At 36.7% G+C, this 16,161-nt stretch overlaps 1 protein-coding gene across 1 annotated transcript in view; it reads right to left on the reverse strand.

Annotated features, from left to right (window-relative positions):
* Window positions 1-15,785, reverse strand: part of NLGN1 (neuroligin 1) — a 720,856-nt gene extending 705,071 nt beyond the window's left edge. Inside the window, exon 1 of the mRNA XM_027111608.1 lies at window positions 15,169-15,785. The gene's annotated coding sequence lies outside the window, so the exon portion shown is untranslated. The remainder of the gene's footprint in view (window positions 1-15,168) is intronic.
* Window positions 15,786-16,161: the final 376 nt, after the last annotated feature.

A 16,161-nucleotide genomic window follows, 5' to 3' on the forward strand; every position in this document is an offset into this window, starting at 1 on the left:
CAGCATGACTCAGTCTTCCCTACTCACCTTTTGGTGTTAAAGAGCAGCATTTTGACACCTAAAATAGAGAACCTGTGGTGAGGACTTAAAAATTTCCATCACCATATTTTATTCAGCTTAATTTTCAAATACAGTGATTTCTAAAAATTCTTCTTTACATACTTGGTATCTCATCCAGAATAAAAAGTACTTGATTGGCATATGGACACCAAGGGGGGAAAGTGGGGTGGGGTGGTGGTGGTGGGATGAATTGGGAGATTGGGATTGACATATATACACTAACATGTATAAAACAGATGACTAATAAGAACGTGCTGTATAAAAAATAAATAAAATAAAATTTAAAAATTAAAAAAAAGTACTTGTTTGGTTACTAACAAAATAACGCTCATTTTTGTACTCACAAATCCTTAACTGTGTTAAAAATAAAAGGGCTGCTGTTTCCCACTTTAATGTGCTACTTTAACACAAACTGTGGAGGATGAGAATTCTGCATTCCATGGTAAATTTTCAAATTCTAATGGTTAGCTTTTAAGGTTACATAAATATCCCATTATACATGGGCTTACCTGTATAATTACAGTATCGACCCCAAATATTTTTCAGAGGTCACTGTTATAATAATAACAGTTGCCCAAGTTTAATGTAAAAATATGGCTTGTTTAAGTAACTGAAAATTTACATATATACGTATATATATGCCTAAATATAAAGACTCTCAAATTTGTTGGCAGGGTTTTTTTTTTTCCTATTTATTGGTGCTTTATTAGTACAGTATATGCCAAACCCTTAGTTTTTAGGCATTTACATCTCATTTACAACAACTCTAAAAACTAGCTTCAACAGTTATCTCCTTTTTACTTACAAGGAACTGAGACTTAGAGGTTAAGTGTCTTGGCCCAGGTCTCTCAGCTAAACAACAGCAGATCCAGGAGCCCACTGGCATCTAATTTAGAGGCCATCCCCTTGATCATTACACATGATACAGTCTCTCACTTCACAATGAACACTTTTTAAAAAACTGATCCTAGTGCATTTAAAATTGAATTGTAAAAGTGTTTTATGTTCCTTCAGAAGACAGAATGGAGGTAAATACTCTGACAATTTCATAGAAACAGAAATTTAAATGGTCTACCTTGTTCTTACTGGCACTTTAGATTTTGTTACCTTTTTTACCTTTTTTTACTTTACATTGAATGCAGTGATTGGGTATCTATATGTGTTTACGCAAGATCATGTTAAAATAATGAGTAACCCCAAAAAGCCCAACTTCATAATAGGATAAATGTCCATTAACAGATATTGATAAATGAATTAGGATATATTCACAAATTAGAATTCTATACTTCAGAGCAAATAAGAACCTAGACCTAAATATATCAGCAAGAATAAATCTCAGTATTTTTGAAAAAGATTAGATATAGTAAAATGCTATTTAAATAAAGCTTAAAATATGAAAAACAAAACTATATATTTTATTCACAGATGCATAAATATGTAATAACAGAATATTTGCTATCCATGGGTAGGGAGAAAAGGTATGAAATTAGTTCTAGCAATTAATGTTATTAATTGATTAATCGGAACTCTGAATGATAATCTGGGATGAGGCCTTAAAAGACCACAATTAACTACAGCAAGTTTTACAAATCTAAGATTTGATGGTGTTGGGTGACACACGCAAACACACACAAGCACACACATCTTTGTTATGGAATTCTCTGTATTTTTCTGTATGTTTGAAATATTTTATAATAAATACATTAAAATAATGAGGTCAGAAAAGCCTTATTCAGTAGTCCAGGCAAGTAGATGAGCTTATCAATCCACACAGGACTAGCTTTTTCTGACTTTGCAGTAGGTGGAGATACTAGCTCACAAATTCTTCCATTATTCTTCCCTTTGGGTTAAAGCATGTGCAATCCCACTGAGATAAATAAAACAAAAATAAATAACATTTAAAAAAACAAAATAGATGGGAATATATTACCTCCTTGCATTAATTTATCATAACACCTGGTCCATCAGCTAGTTTGTTCCTGAGTGACCCAGATCAAAGAGATGATGCTGGAGAGAGTAGAGAGAAATTTCTAGGACATTAAATAATCACAGTGGGTGGCCACATGCATCCAATTTTTCCTTCACTCAACAAACATTTATTGGATATCTATAACGTATAAGCTATTGTGCTAAATCCTATGAGAATTTAAAGATAAGTACAATCTAGTCATTATTCCCAAGCAGTTACAATATTGTAAAGATCTGAATTGACTACACGCTTATCACCAGAGCTGCATGGAGCTTGGCCAATGCTACACAACTGATGGTTGTTATTTACCATAGTTATGTTCTATAAAGTCACTGCAAACACTGAATTAGAGAATATGAATCCATTGCTCCGAGGGAAATGCATGTGTATACATACATGAATGTGTGCATGTGTATGTGCATATACACACAAACATATATTATATATACATATTTCACATAGTTACAAATTATCATCTTAAACCCTTAAAACAATTCATCCTAGTAGAGTCTATTTTCTTTATTTTACAAAAGAGAAAACAAAGTTCAGAAGTGTTTAGTGACTTGTCTGAGGCCACCTCACTGATAGATGCCAGAATTGGGATTCAAATCCCCTCCACCGGGCCCCAGAGCTGGAGCTTCTTTCACCATACTGCATTCTCTACCATCTCCATCCTCTGTTCATCTCTGCGTGAGAGCTGAAACCAGAAGTCACATCATCACCTTGCTCAACCTCAGCAGGAAGCACGCTCATGGGGTGACTCACATTTTTTGTTGCTTTGCTCATGTCTGTGAATGACTGCAAAAGCACCATGAGTATTGACTTTGGGGCTATGAATAAATTTTAGTGAACATGCAAATTTGCAATCCAGATCCAGAAATAAATGACTGACTGTATTAACTAAAGATAAATAATGTTTCATACCTATGAATCTATAAGTTGTTTTGAAGTCAGAACATAGCCTGGCAACAGCACTTAGTAATAATAATGGGATTTAAGAGTTGGATTTAGTAATAATAATTTAATAATAATTGCATTTAGTAATAACTGGATTCAGTGGAGTGTGGCAGTTTACAATGGCCAATGCTGGCCATGTAACTGAAATGTGCTTATGGGAACGGCTCACTGTAAGAGAACCTGACCACCAGCAGATTGTGGGCTTCCTATACCAAGATGTTTCACACGCACACTGTTGGTGGTTCAAGACCTGGAGACAAGGGGTATCCCGTGGGACCCAGGAACGGGAGAACAAAGAAGCCTGAGTCTGAGATTTACAGACCCTATTCAGTGCATACCCTTCTCCTGCTGTTGCTCTATTATATTATTTGCCTGTAATAAAGCTGTCCAGTGAGTATAACCTATCTGAGTCCTGTGGGTCAGTTCAGTAACTGACCACTTAAAGTAAATAATGTGTAATTAATTCACATAGTAATTAAAAATGAGACGAATAAACAAATGAATGCAATCAGAAAAAAAAAATGTTCTTAGGCTTTAAAAGGAGAGACAGGTCTACCTTGAATTAGTGGATAAGGAAAGAGTTCATGAATCAAGGGGAATATGAGCTGGGCCTCAAAGAATTGGACAAACACTGATGGTTACAGAAGGGGTTCCAGGTAGAGGGCATATTCTAGAAACAGTGGAAAAGATATGTAGTGGTAGTGTGGTGCTCAACCTCCCTGGGAGCAGCTCACACTCCATGTAGAAAGTCCACACCAGTGTAGAAAGGTCTGGTCTTCTTGCTTCAATGCAGACCCACTCTGAGGGGCCATCCCAGACGCAAAGCTCCCTGTGGAAAGGGGCCGAGGGAGGAGTTGGTTGTGATTCCCTGACTGCCCTCCCAGGTGTTTTTCCCGATGGTATGTCCAAATAAACTTTTAGCAGGCAAACCTCCATCTCAGAGTCTTTTTATTTTTTTTTCCCTGGGAAACCTGACCTACGACAGAAAGGAAAGCAGCAGCCACATTTGAGGAGGGCACAGTTTAGTTTGGGCAGAACACAGAGTAAATGAGGTTGAGCACTGGATGAGACTGGAAAGGCAGGTTACAGCCAAATCAAGCAAGCCCTTAATTAAAAGGCTAAAGAGTTTGGATTTTATTCACTGGATGATGAAAAGCCATTAAATGTTCTTAGCAGGGGAAGAGTATTATCAAATCTATTCACAAGAAAATTAAACTGGCGGTACTGTGGAGCAGAGATACCCAGAGCAGTGTGTTCATACCCCACCACAAGAGTACCAGATGAGAGAAGGGAAGTAAATCATTGAACTTCTATGTATTGTAATTTTTTTATAAAGCAAAAAGAGGAAGAAATTAAGCTTTGCTAATATGAATATATGGTTTCATGCCAGTGTCTTCACGTGGTTGTGTGATGCACATAACACTTGAGATGTTCTTTGGAAGGTGATGGTTCTACACTGCGGTGGGTTTGCCAGCAGGTGGCATTTTGTTGTTACCGCTCCTTTTCAATGTTTGGTGATGTATTAGAGTTAATATCACTGGATAAGCAGATGTATACCTTTTTCATCATGTTTTAGTTCATGTAACACTCAAAAAATTGGCCACTACATTAAGATTTTCCCACAAGATATAGATTAAAGGAAATACTAGTAATAGAATAAGGACAGGGCTTCCCTGGTGGTGCAGTGGTTGAGAGTCCACCTGCCGATGCAGGGGACACGGGTTCGTGCCCCGGTCCGGGAAGATCCCACATGCCGCGGAGCGGCTGGGCCCGTGAGCCATGGCCGCTGAGCCTGCGCGTCCGGAGCCTGTGCTCCGCACCGGGAGAGGCCACAACAGTGAGAGGCCCGCATACCGCAAAAAAAAAAAAAAAAAAAAAAAATATATATATATATATATGGACAAAAACAGAGCAGAAATGAAACTTCTCCTAGTTCTAGCATAAGTTATTTTTCAGCTACATTGCAAGACTGAAAATAATGGCTATCTAATCATATATAATAACAAGCAGACAAAAATATTTGCAAACATCAGAAAGATAATTTTGAAATGCAAATTTATATCCATTTTAGTAGCTGTGAACTGTGCCCTAAGAATCTCTACATCTTGAGCTATTAATGAATCATGGGAAGAAGGCATCAAGTTTATGTTAAAAAAAAAAACTGACATCTTTCTCATCACTTAGTGTCTATTTTTGTGTATGTTTTGCAACCTGATGGTAGAGATATTTATGTAGGTGTATAAGTATATATTTTATACTTTTTTATGATTTGGTTATCAAAAACAGAGGATTATGTGACCACAAAGGTGTGGAAACCATTACTTTAGTGAATGAATTGGTGGGAAAGAAACTGGAAACAGTTTTATTTTCATGTACAGTTTGAAGTACAGCTAAATACATCCACATTTATGTGAAAATGACATCAAGAAAAGCTAATATTATAGATCATCAAATATTTGCCAAGCTCTGTCCAAAGCACTTTACATTCAGTCCTCACAACAAAATTATAAGCCAAGTATTATTATCTGAGATGAGGAAAATGAGGCTTTATGTGGTTAGATAACTTTCTTAAGGCCACAAAGCTAAAATAAATAAATAAAAAGGCAGACTCCCTAACTCTAAAGAATATGTCCTGAACCTTTATGATACATGACATTTTGCTTTGCTCCTGAATGAGACAAACTCAATAAAGTCGTACGCTCACTTTGAAGGTATTCAGGAGAGTGAAATACACAGGACACCAACAGGAGGGAAATAGGAAGGTGGCTGATTAGCTTGCTGAGGTTAATTAATAGGCATAATTTGGAGCGGCTCCAAATGGTGTGGTATTGAAAGTTTTTCCAGCAACATCCCATAACCTGGGTCAGAGAGTAAATGACAGCAGTTAGGAACAGGGATAAGCAAGGCAAGAATGGTAGAATTTCAAGGAGCAAAGGTTATAAGAAATGGTAATTCTAGTGTTGAATAGATTAACTAAATCTGGGTAGGAAGGCAGGCAGAACCAGAAGGGTACAAGGAGAAAACATAAGAAAGAATTAGAAGCAAAAATCACAAAGATGGGAATATCAAAGTTCAAGACCTTAATCATGTAGAAGTTCAAGGTCTATCACAGCCCATGTTGTGGCCATGCCAACCTGTAGCTATGGACAACATGGTGACAAGTATATACTGGCATGATCATCGTTAATTAATTAATAACTTGATTAATGCTAGCACCAACAAGTATGGACTGGGGCCAGTGAGCTAACTATATCATCTCATTTAGCTGTGTCTAAATACCATGAGTTAGAGACAATTATCAACTCTATGTAACAGATAATTAAACTAAAGATCAGAAACACAAAGCCACTGAAACACTTTTCAACAAAAAAAGAAAACATTTTTATGAACGTAGGGAGTTCCAACAAATAGAAAGAGATAAGGCAGAAGAATTTAGAGACTCTAAAGATAAACCCTGCCTCTTCCTCAATTCTATCCAGAGCCTCCTTCTAGGAGGAAGGGTAAGCAGGCCTCAGTGGGTTCCCAGGTTACATCCCGTTCTCCCTTCCTTCACAGAACATGTAAGCAGGGTTCTACTTGTTCTCTCTCTCCTTGGGCTATTTCTACTCTGAATGAACTTCTCCAATGATGTAAGTAAATAACAGAGAAAATAGAATGTTACGGAGAAAAGGCAAACTAAAATTTGACAGAAATAGGAGAAAAAAATTTTACCAACAAAATATTTTAACAGGAAAAAATCACAAGTATATCACAGAGGTTATACCTGGTAGCAAACTATCTTTGTGAAAAAACAATATTAACTAAAACAAACAAACAAAACACAGCACTGGGAGCCATGGTCAGTGAATTGGACCTAACTTGTTTACCAAGATCTTCCTTCCTGAAAAATACTCTCCCCATCAGACTTTGCCTGGAGGGACTCCAGCTAGGATCCCTCAAGGTCTGGCTCAAATGTCAGTACTTCCTTCTCAGACCCTCCCAGTCACAAAAACACTCCCTCCCCGCAACTCTCAAAGCATTTGTTGCCTTTCTTGTAACTGAACCTGTAGTACTTTTTACTGTAGTAATTTGTAAACTTGGATTCCCTATTCATTCTTATATTATTACATCATTTATTGTCAGGCACGGGGAAGGCCAACATGAAGGAGAGAGGCATGGTGATGATTCCCAAAGAGACTAAAGTTCAATGGGGAAGACAAATTTTATGTAAATCAATCACACTGGTAACTATTTAGTCATAAATGCTTTGCCAAGAAGGATAATGCTCTGAGGGGAGAGTTAATGAGTCTGGAGTGGAAAGGATGATCTTCCTGAAGAAGTGATCTATAAACTGGGTTCTGAAAGATGAGTAGAAGTTGTCAGGGGGCAAACTGTGTCAGACAGAGGCAAGGGGAGACCCAAATGCTGTGAAGCCTGGGGCTCCCTATTAACAAAGAGATCAGTGTAACTTGAGAGAAGGGTGGGGCATCAGGCTGGAGAAGAAGTGACATTTCAAGAAATTCTAGGCCAAAAAATTAGGGATGTGAGATCTTACTCCAAGTATGATGAGAATAATTATAATCACAAAAATAACATAATCAGATTAGCCTTAATCTTTGAGAACAGAGGCTATGGCTTTTGAATTGCTGATTTGTAACTACCATCCCCCAAACAATTTATTACATTGTAGGTCACTGGAGAATATTTCTTGAATGAATAACCCATTCATTCATTATATTGTTTTTCACTAATTAACCCTATCCTCAGATTTTATTTATTCATCTGTGATACCTGACCTCTGTGAAGGCATTATCTTAATTACAGTTGCAGCAAGAGAAGATAGAGAAGAGGCGATGACAAGTTGAAGTACAATGAAAATTCCTCATCATGCAGAGGTGTGCATGGACGGTCATATAGACTGGTGACTAATTCCATTACTGTTTGGCAAAAATTGGGATTTTAAGATGCCATAACAGCTTTCTGACAACACAAAGAAAAAGAGATCTAAGTGGTAGTGTTTCCTTCTGCATTCTGCAACTGAATATTTCTACTAAGACCATCATTACACAAATGGCTAAACATTGGGTGGTTCTTGTTTGTTTTGTTTTGAGTATGCAAGTAAAACAATCCATTTAACATCTAACTGTATAAAACAAGTTTTACTTTCTGTTTACTCTGAACCTATTCTCAGATAGAATATCTAAATATTAATTGTTAAATTTAAAATCTACTGAGGAGCAAGAAGGTTAAGGGGGCAAGAAGGGCAAGAACTGTAAAACAGGTTGTTAAAAAAAAAAGCATGGACAACAGTTTTAATGTATATGTAAAATACCACAGGACACATTTTTAAAACCATTTGGTGACCCTGTGATTCTCCCAAAAGAAATGAATAATCACTCAAGAGCTCAGGAGAGACAGCTAGGTAGAGCTGATTACTTCCCTTGATATTAATGAGGCTTTTGTCTGACAAGAGCCCCTTTTGGGTTGCAAGTCATCCTGTCCAGAAGCAACTTAATTGTGCCCGCCAGTAACTTTATAGAGAAGACAGTACAACCTAAGAGCAGTGCTACCTTCTCAATTCAGTATTTAAGCCTATTTTTCTTTGTGGTGAGTTGCTGTGCCTGGGAAGAGTGGAGAATTGCCATTCCTGGTGCCCTGTTTAATTAAATTCCTCTTTAAAAAACCCCGTGCTGCCAGAGAATAGCTACAACTTTGGCAGAGGAAGGGCTAAGTTTCTCAGTATGGCCCTGTGCCAGGGTGAGTCAATCTTGACCCCTTGGAGGATGATTAGCAGAGAGGGGGGAGTTAAACCTTTGTGCCCATTCAGTCCTAGGCTTCTGCTGGAATTGGCAAATACTATAGTTACCATTGTTTAAGCAGTAACTGTCTGCTAGGAACTGGACTGAGACCACCAACTCCTTTCGTGTAAGGCACCAAACAACAATAAGGGTTCTGTCACTCCTGACCTGGCTTAGAGCTCAACCAGTGCCCCAAAGGGGAAAGGCTATTACACTTGCAATCTTCTTCAGATATCCACATCTTTTATTTTCTCTTCGTATTACAGATCCATTATACACTGATGCATTACAGTATTATTAGTACTAATAATAACAAAATTCAAAACAATGCTGTATTCATGGGCCATTTGTGTAACAAAACATCAATGAATATATATTCACAAGAATTTAATATACACATGGAGTAAGTTTAAATTATTTCACCATTTAAATAAAACTGAACAATAGGAAATTTGTAATTATAAATGGCTTTAAAAATTGAAAAAAGAATTAATGGCCAAAATGCCAAACATCATTATATTTTAGATCTTACTGCCCGTGTTCTAAGTGTTTGAAATAATTTTTAGTGCTTCCAAAGTTCCTTGAGATATCACATTTTCTACATGGCAGAAAATAATTCTAATGTACATTTTAGTAAAGTATAACCACAAACAATCCTATTATACTTATGAGTCTTGATAAAATAATTTAACAAAATAAAATAAACTGTATAAAAATTTCACTAAAAAGTTTTAATTATTATTTATCTTTGATTAAAATGCAATCTTTTAAATATATTCTTTTCTACTTTTGGAATTTTGCACATAGCTTTAAATATCTATCAATTCAAACAACGATTTATGTTAAGAAAAAATTAAAAGCAAAAATGAAGAGATCAGGTATTAAGCAAGAGGTTACCAATTTAGTTGTTAACATCCAAGGCTAGAACCAGGTCTCTATATTAATTTAGCAATATTTATTGGTCACTACTGATATACCAGGCACTGTTCTAGGAGTTGGGGAGAAACACACATAGCTTTGAAAAGCCAGAAAAAAATCCCTGCCATTATGCCTGTTATACAGACTACTACTACTGTATTATTGCAGCATGTAAAATGTTTTACTCTTATATATTAAATAATTCTCAGATTTATTACTAAAGACCACAGCTCTAAATAATAGAAACTTTTGGCATCAATCTTAGAGCAACACATGCAGTAGAATACTTGGCACAGTTAAAGAGGTAAAGAAACTAGTAACTTTCTTTTTTTAACCCATAATAGAAAGGATAGATAACAATGTCACTTGCACGTAAAGTTTTGGATAGCTAAGTAATATAGATTTAAATTAAAAATGACAGATGCACTGACTTGAAACATAATGGTTACAGAAGTGAAATTTTACTCCTTTTAGCATTACGGTTAACGAATTGATGGCTCAAGTATTATTTTCAGGTGTGAATACTGTGATAACTGTTGGTCAATGTGATATGTAGTAATCACTGTTTTCCTGGTCAGTTCTATCATAAGCGGAATGGTTGTCCTATGGGAAAAACTTACGCCAGTGATAATTCTAAGTTAGTTTTTTATCAAATCAGTATTTATTGATTTAATGTGTGACCATGTTAAAGTTCCAATATGGAGTATTCCATACGACAGTATGAAAGTATTCACCATAACTATCTAAAAAAAAGGCAAGATTTTCAATTCATTTTGAAATGTTACAACTAACCTCTTTTCTTCTGAAGACTCAATAGTCATTGGGTGTTTCAAGGAAGAAAAAACTACTGTTACACACAAGTGATGCCAAAGGTCTGTATGAATAATAAATTAGCCTATCAATTGGATGTTTCCAAAAAGGCAGTTGTTGAGGAGCACACATAATAATGTGAAGGAGGACCTTCATATTATTGCCTGACTGCTTCACTCTTCCCAGAATGTACCTACATTATTTAAATACAGACAAAATATGAGAAAACCACATTCTAAGGAAATATTTGCCCAATATTCTCTCCCTCCTTCAATTTCTGCCCCAATATACAATGCCACTACCAAATAAATAAATAAGCAAGCAAACAGATAAATAAATCCACTTATTTTCTAAATTATGCCAAAAATTAAACTATAGGTGCAGGTAAATTGATATATGAGCAGACCTCCTACGGAAGCACCACTTACAGCACACCCAAAGGGATGGCATGGGTTTTGGCAGGTAGCCCTACCTGCAGGCATATGTGGTATTAGAAAAGTAGACCATAGAAAAATGAAAGGCTACTGTGTGGCCTGTCTCAAGGGGACTAATACAGAACATGCCTGGATACAGAGTTAATGTACTAAACCAAAATTGCTATAGAAGAGTGAAAACTGTGAAAAAGTGTATATTCTTCGATTTCATAAGTCAGATCTAAGCTCATCAACTTAAAGGCAGGTCCTAAGATGTCAACTGCATTTAGTAGGTCTAGTCTCAGGCTGGAACTTTATTTCCTGTGATGTATCCCTGTGATTTTTGATTTTACATCTGTAGAAATAACTTAACTTGCATTTGTTCCAAAATGAATTTCATGCTCAACTTGTTTTTCTTAATTAAACTTCCTTTAGCAACCCCTAATATGTGTATTATTAAAGCTCATTAGTCCCATTCATGCTTGCCTGTCATTTTTTTGGGTACGCATTCATATACTGAAGTGCTCTGTTGCTATATATAGGAAGAAAATTAAATAATAAATATGGGGAATTGAATGTTTTATGAGTGTCAGGATGAGAAAGTGCCTGTAAGGCCCATAAGGTTTCACACAAAAGAGGCATTACTGCTAAAGCTAACATGCTGACACATCTCTCATCTATAAAGTCTGCAGTAATGGCAGCAGTAAAGCATTTTGCCATTGACTAGAATTTCTCTTACATGCAACGGAAATAGACACAGAAGAGATTATATCGACTGTTATAAAAAGACTTCATATAAAATCCCCCAAAAGTTTAATGTCTAATAATTTCAAATGTCTGGAGTGATTTACTAGTTTTCCCTGACTTCAGTTAAGCTTAGAGTTGGCAGTCTTTCTCTTTCAAACATGTTTGCTACCAAATAGGTGGGTTTTCTTTGGGGGGGGAGATATTGAAGGCAGAAATATATCATATCCTTTTATAGCAACATAGCAAAATTTGACATTGTCAATGTGATGCCATTAATAACAAAGCATAAATAATCAAACCTGTTACTATTAAGGAATTATTCTTAGGAACAGTTGAGAATGTAGCTATCCCACAACATTAAGAGGTTAGCTACCTCAAAATGTTTTAAATTACCTTTTAAAAGGTATTTAAAAGGACACCTTAAATTCATCGTGAGTGTTCTATATGTTAATTTTTTTAATGTTTCTGTGCTTTGCAAAATTAAATATTGAAACTTTTTAAGTTTTAAGGGTTTTATTTTTTTGCATTTCTTGATAAAGCAGAAGAGATGGAAGATTTGCACTTTGAGAAGCCATGTGTTAAATTTCAACAAATCATTAAAAAAGGATTGCCCTTTTCATTTTTCTTTCAATTAAGAGTGTGTAGCAATTTTCTTTAAAAAAAATCAGTTAATGTAGAATAATATTTAACTGTATTTAAATGTCTCAAAATCATGGAACGAATCTGCAGCAAATGTATTCAGCACCCCCTGAATGTCAGGCCAGCTAGAACACATGGAAGGCTTTCGAGAGACAGGTGCGGCAAAGCTCCAGTGAATCAACATTAGTTTTTCCATGGTGATAAGCTTGGGGGAATCCAACGCTATTTCTTGTCACATACATTAGGAACTGTGCTTGCAACTTTCAGGGCTAATTGAGAGTTTCTATTTCTTTACCCCAAACTACCACATTTTGTGTTATTCAACAGCAAAATTGAAACAGCTGATCAAGGCTACCATGTTCTTTTTAATAATCATGACCCAAAAAACATGTATTTGGATAAAGTAGAGCAAATGTAATTAATTTTCTAAATGAACTCTTCAGGTTTTTCAATAGTTCTTAGAGTCATCCACTCTATTAATAGAGAACTTTTATGTAACTGGGTAACTTGCTCTTCATTTACTGGCTACAGCTTTAAAATTTTTTTGTGGTGTATCATTTTGTTTATTTTTATTTCTATCATTATTAACCTTCCAAAGTGGATCTACCACCTACAAAGTTTACCAGAGTTTTATGTAGGAACCGCTTGTAGAAACCATAGAGTGGGCCGAAGTTTCCCCCTTTTCATTTTTACTGCCAAAAGAAAATGGAACGAGGGACTACTAAGTATTGATTATTCTTAACAAACGAAAATATTGTTCAGCCATTACAAAGGCCCTTTAAGCTGACTCTTCTGGCTTTAGCACTATGGCACATGCCATGACCACTGCGTCAGTGGTCGTGAAATATGCAAATTAAATTTTAAAATGACTTCCTTTTTCATATTTCATATTCTCCATCTACTTTTATAGTATCAACATTATATTCTCTACTAGTCTAAAAAGAGGAATCCCAGCCCATCTCCCATTCACCTTCATTATTGATTTACTATTATCATTTAATGTGTTACTTGCTAGCTGTCTTTTTTAACTTAAACTTTGAAAAAGATGTTAATATTAGTGGACTCTGTGGCCAGCATCAGTGGCTAGAATGTAACAAAATGCAGAATATCCATTCTTCTAGTTCTTGCTGCACATAAACCACGTGATTTAGAGCTGCGTTTTTTTTTAAAAAAAAGGCAAACCCAACCTCTCAGATATCTTCTTAAAACTAACAGTTAGGCTTATAGAAACTATTTCTTACTGTTTTTATCATCTCTAGAAAAACTTACGCAAAGCCTGCAGAAATAAGTAACTTTTCCACTGTAGAATCCTTGGGAGACAAGAGTTTCATATTTTACTATTTAATCTTAAAAAAGGAATGGCATTGTTCTTGTTTCAGTGTTTAGATTTACGAAACACATATACACACACAAATCCAGGAAGAAAGTTTGGTGAGGCTCCTCTTTTAATACCTGAATGTCTGATGTATCTGGAATTCCTGAAATAAGTATTGGGATGATGAGTGCTTTAGATGATATTGAAGAGTTGCCTTTCAATGAGTTCACACTTAATGAAGAGGTTTCAATGTTAAAACCATAAAGGTCACATTTCATAATCTATAAACAGAAACCCCTGAAAAAATATTTGATGCTTTTCTTTAAAAGATTAAAATGTAGAAAATACATTATTTTATAGTTTAACTATTATATATCTCCATTTTATTCTAATACAGCTGAACGTCTGAGGTTTAAAATTTAACAAATTGGCCTTAAATAGGAAAAGCCAACTAAAACTATGATGCTGAGGTATTAGAAGCTTATAAAGGGAGGGGAGTGCATTAACTTATTTAACATATCTATCTACATATTTTAAACGAACCACTTCTTCATATATAATTGTTCTGAACCTATGTGGACTCCAAAATTGGTTCAGAATAATATGCTTTTCTGATTCCAAAGCAACTTACAGTTTCCTAAGTCAATTAATATTCACTCATTTGAGTGATTAATTTTAATTATATCTGCTGAAATTGATTTTCCTACTGTAAATAACGACGAGCTTTTACTGAGAGCAATGAAATAACATTTTAAAAGAAAAAGAAAAAAAATCCCTGAATTCAGTTGCAAGAAAATGTCTGGGAACGCGCGCACCGCTCAGTTGGAAAGAAAAGCCAGTAACTGGCGAGGGAGCCAGGGTAGGGATCCATCAGAAATGCAGCCGGCTGCCTGGCGCACTTGCCAGCCTGGGCCCTCGGCAGAAAGGCTGCAACGCCTTCCTGGACTCGTCCAACTCGAAGAAAGTTACCTCGGACTGTATTATGCAAAGTCGAGCAAGTGAATTACAAAACAACATGTGTGGCCAGTCACCCACATCTACTGTCTCTATCCGATGCAGTGACCCTGTAACCCTTTGGTGTTTCTGAGAGGAGGGAGAGGCGGGAAGGGGAAGGAAGAAAGAGCGAGGGAGAAAGAGACAATATGAAACGGCCAATTCCCCCTGGAAGCCAAGACAGCCACCAAAACCGCGGCCAAGGCAGCAGCGATTTCTACTTGGGTTTCCCCCCCCCCCTTCCACATGCAGGTTTTCCAAGGCATCGCTGCCGCCTCTCCTTAAAGTATCACTAGGAGAAAGCACTAGATCCAAGAGGGATCTCCCAACTGAGAGATTTTCAATACAAACTTGAGAGCTTGGAGGGTTGCTTGGCTTCCCCACCGACGCCACAAAATAAGGTTTTTAAGCTCGATCTAGGTAGCTCCCTAGCGATCCACCGGAGATGCGCGAGGTGGTCTACATCCCCCACTTCTCTTTCCATTTCACAGGCACCGTGTCCGCAGCACCTTCCGCGCGGCGGCACACAGACCCAGGCAGCCCCCTCCCAATAAAAAACCCCACACTTACCCTCAGTAAGATAAATCCACAGAAGGAGCCCCCTCATCTTCCCCCAGTCCCCTTCCAATAATTCAAGGAGACAGTTTCTGCAACACTTCGCTGTCAAATTCAAGCTGAATTGCTCTAAGTATTTACCAGTTCCTAGACGCTTATTTTGGAATCTCGAGCACCCGGTTAATTCTTGTTTCAGAATTCAAGATGCTTCCTTTATTTTAATTTTTTCTTCTCTAAGCAGCCGCAACCCCAGTTTTGCGCCCCCCCTTCCTTTTTTTTTTCTTTTTTTTTATTCACCCACGGACACTTCCAAAACGTGTCGATTGATCCTTTTTTCTCTCCAGATGCAACCACGATCCAGAATCCTTGAGACTCAAAGCCACCTCCATGTAAATCCGACCATCAGGCGAAAAATACAAATGATCAAACAACGTTACTTCTTTCAGCTGCAATCAGATAATCCTACTAATCCAATAGATTTATCTCGATTGGAAATTGACCTCAAAAATGAATTCCTGGTGCTGATGTCCAGTAGAGCGATTTCGTAGCCCTGTTCAGATGACCAAAAGAACTGTGGATTCTTTCCTTCTTTCTTTTTAAAGTCTTTTTTGGATTCTGGGTGCACTGCTCGCAAAAAATGCCGAGGACCCTGGTTTTCCCCTAATATAGGTTTCTACTCCAAATCAGTGCAGGATGAAAAATGGTACAAAGATACCCCTAGTGGCTTGACGTGATATTGCAGGGATCTCACTTTTTTTTTTTTTAATCCCCTCTCCTCACCGTTTTTTTTTTCCCCTCCCCTCTCCCCCCTGTAGATAACTGGCTGCTATAGTAGTGAAACAAGAAGAAGGCTGAACAGAGATTAACATGAATAGTATGTGACTACTTGAAAAAATCGTCTGATCTTTCTTCTTTGTTTTACTTTAAAGACTGAATCTTCTGTGCTTCTGTCTCTGCAGTATTCCATCTTTTTTCTACAGAATTTTCCCCAATGGCTTATAGTAGCTA

Source organism: Aethalodelphis obliquidens, unplaced genomic scaffold, assembly GCF_003676395.1.
Source record: "Aethalodelphis obliquidens isolate GAN/ISIS:26980383/991018 unplaced genomic scaffold, ASM367639v1 scaffold1, whole genome shotgun sequence".
Taxonomy (NCBI): domain Eukaryota; kingdom Metazoa; phylum Chordata; class Mammalia; order Artiodactyla; family Delphinidae; genus Aethalodelphis; species Aethalodelphis obliquidens.